This window comes from Oryctolagus cuniculus, chromosome 7 (assembly GCF_051225735.1).
Source record: "Oryctolagus cuniculus isolate XC-2025 breed Fujian yellow rabbit chromosome 7, ASM5122573v1, whole genome shotgun sequence".
Lineage (NCBI taxonomy): Eukaryota > Metazoa > Chordata > Mammalia > Lagomorpha > Leporidae > Oryctolagus > Oryctolagus cuniculus.
The window spans coordinates 80695613-80698882 of NC_142873.1; the positions used below are offsets into that span (position 1 = coordinate 80695613).

Below are 3270 nucleotides of genomic sequence, written 5' to 3' on the forward strand. Positions count from 1 at the left end.
TCATATGGCAGTTTTATTTCTGTTTTTTTTTATTTTATTATTTTTTTCTTCTTTATTTGACAAGTAGAGATATAGACAGTGAGAGAGAGAGACAGAGAGAAAGGTCTTCCTTCCGTTGGTTCACTCCCTAAATGGCCGCTATGGCCAGCGCTGTGCTGATCCGAAGCCAGGATCCAGGTGCTTCTTTCTGGTCTCCCATGTGGGTTCAGGGGCCCAAGCACCTGGGCCATCCTCCACTGTACTCCTGGGCCACAGCAGAGAGCAGGACTGGAAGAGGAGCAGCCGGGACTAGAACCCAGTGCCCATATGGGATGCCAGCGCCACAGGCAGAGGATTAACCAAGTGAGCCATGGCGCCAGCCCTGTTTTTTTGCCTTTTTTTTTTTTAAAGAAATTTCCATACACTTTTCCACAGTGACTGCCCTAACTTACATTCCCATCAACAATGTATAAGAGTTCCACTTTCCCCACATCCTCACCAGTGTTTGTTGCTGTCTGTAGTTTGGGTAATACCTATTTTTGACAGGGATGAGGTGATAGCTGATTGTGGTTTTGATATGTGTTTCTCTAATGGCTAGTAATATTGAGCATTATATTTGCGCAGGGGCCATGCTAATCTTCTCTGTATCGTTCCAATTTTAGTATATGTGCTGCCGAAGCGAGCACGAGCATTATATTTGTATAATTCTGTATCCAACACCCTGAAGTGCTCTGGATTACACATTTCTGAGACTGCCAACTTGTATAATTATTCCCCTACTTTACCTGCTCACATCTGACTGTAGCAAAATCTGCTATTAGACACTTCTGGATTACAAGCACTTGAAGATAGGAACCATTCATTATTTATAATTTTATTTTATTCATAGCATATAGCATGGTATTGTACCCATAGTAGATGTTCAATAAATATTTAATGAATGAATGATTCACTTATTTAGTTATATAAATCTTATCTGAAAATACCAAGATTTTTAAAAAACAAATCACATATAAAAGTAATTTAAGTACAGATGTCAAACCTCACAAATACTTTCATCTTTGTTTTTATCTTCTCAGATAACATTTATAACACACTTAGTTTTTCTCAAACGTAGGCAGTTCAGACCTCAATGAAATGAAAAGGATTCTCTTCCTTCAGAAGCATGACATTGGTGAGACAGATGACAGATTCTTAGGTGGAACTGCTGGATGACAGAGCGAATCTAACGGCAAGCTGCAGGAGCTCTGTAAAGAGCAAGCGTTGTGGGAGAGCCTCTTAGGTATAGGTTCTGTGAAAGGTGGGATTTTGCAATATTTCTATTAAACTGAGATTGGCTTTACCCGTAGATGTTTCCATCTTATTTTAGAGGAAAGTGAAAAGGGCTTCTTCAGTAGGGGAGACGTAGGCAAAAACCTCCACAGAGGCGAGAGGAGGCAAAGTGGCAGAGGCCAAATTTGTATTCAGAGAAACTGAATGATCACAGTCAGAACTATTTGCAGAGATGCGCTGAAAAGCTACCACTAGAAAACCAGGGTGTGTTCTCTTTAAGGGTATGTAGTGCATTTACAGCCGTTGTGTCAGTGATGGACGTCTACCCTCAGCATCTGAAGAAAACAGAATGTTCTCAAAGGCAGAATCACCAAAATGTACCATTTAAGAGCATCTTGGAAGAGAATATCTAATTCACCCATTGGGCTTCAAGTAAGTAAAAGCTTATTCAATGAATTAAAACTAAGAAATAGTTTTGCTACAATCACAATACAGTATTGATAATCCTGGAACTTCACCACACTGTCTAAGGATCACAGTACATGTGCACCGGGCCTTGAAAAATTGGTTTTAGGATGGGCAACTGTCTGTTTCAGGGGTGTGTTTGAGGAGCAGCCATGAACATAATTAACTTCTCACTATTTCCTTATCTCTATAATGGTTGTTACAGGCATTTGGGAAGTGAACCAGCAGATGAAAGCTCTCTCTCTCTTTTTCTCTTCCTTTCAAATAAAATAAAAATTAGAAAAATAAGTTTGAAAACATTAGAATGGTAGAATTAATGGTAGCAGGAAGCTTGATATTACTATTTTTTTTTTTTTACCATTCAATGAGATTCCAGATTTACTTACCTCCTGCTCAGTACAAGCAAACAGAAATACAGAAAATTGCAAAACTGGTCTGTGATGCATTTAAATCTTGAAATGGCTACAGAGTTGCAGCTGGGGGAAGCAGGACTTTTCGGTCTTTCCCTTTTGCCTGTGACCATTCACCCAGGGGAATCGGGCTCTGGCCTGAAGGTGGCCTGTGCCACGAGGTCTCCACGCAAAGAGTGTTTGTTGTCTCAAATCCCTACCTGATCAGGTGCCCGATTTTCTTACATGTGGGTCAGAATTGTAAAAGTAAGCTTAACACTGGTTCTGCTCGACTAGATCAGGTTTGCCTTCGTGTTATTTTAGGTTGCTCTAGCAACAAAACCAAGCTTCTGAAGATTCTCCTCAATGACTACAGCTTCGGCAGCAGCAGCAATGGGAAAGGTAATTAGTCCTGGAACTTTGCTTTTAAAATGTGGCTTTAAGTTACTCTGCCGGCAGCAGAGAGCGATATTTAAATGCATTGGATAAAGCTTGGAAATCATTTTAATTTTCAGTTGAAATGCAGGACATGTTCTTCATATGATTTCTGTTTACAAGAAGAAAAAGTTCTAGTATTCAGCCCAGAGAGAAAACTAGCTATGAATACTAGATTACTGAGTACAGATGAAATAGGCATGAAGTTGGGGCGGATGTGAGTTGGACATTTTTCTAATAGAGAATCATTTAGCAACTTGCTTATGTGTCTTTGAACAAAGAACAACTTTAGGCAATTGAGCTATCAACAATGGTGATTGTTACTGACTATATTCTAAATGATCTAAATTAGGAGTGATAGATGGTGAGAACTGGCTAGTGAAAAAAAATGAGAAAAAAATCTGCTCTAATGTGTAGTTTTAATCTAGCTAGACCTTGATAGGAAAATTTGAAGTATCTAGGGATTCTTAGTTATTCTACTTCCTCCTTCCCCAAATTGACTCACAGCATTTAATTTTTTTTTCTTTGACAGGCAGAGTAAGAGAGAGAGAAAGGTCTTCCTTCCATTGGTTCACCCCCCAAATGGCTGATCTGAAGCCAGGAGCCAGGTGCTTCCTCCTGGTCTCCCATACGGGTGCAGGGCCCAAGCACTTGGACCATCCTCCACTGCCTTCCCGGGCCACAGCAGAGAGCTGGCCTGGAAGAGGAGCAACCAGGACAGAATCCAGCG

The 3270-nt window shown here is 40.4% G+C and overlaps 1 non-coding gene across 1 annotated transcript; it reads right to left on the reverse strand.

Moving 5' to 3' along the window:
• Positions 1 to 558: 558 nt before the first annotated feature.
• Positions 559 to 665, reverse strand: LOC127493797 (U6 spliceosomal RNA). The gene has a single exon (XR_007924341.1). It is a non-coding gene; the product is annotated as a U6 spliceosomal RNA (small nuclear RNA).
• Positions 666 to 3270: the final 2605 nt, after the last annotated feature.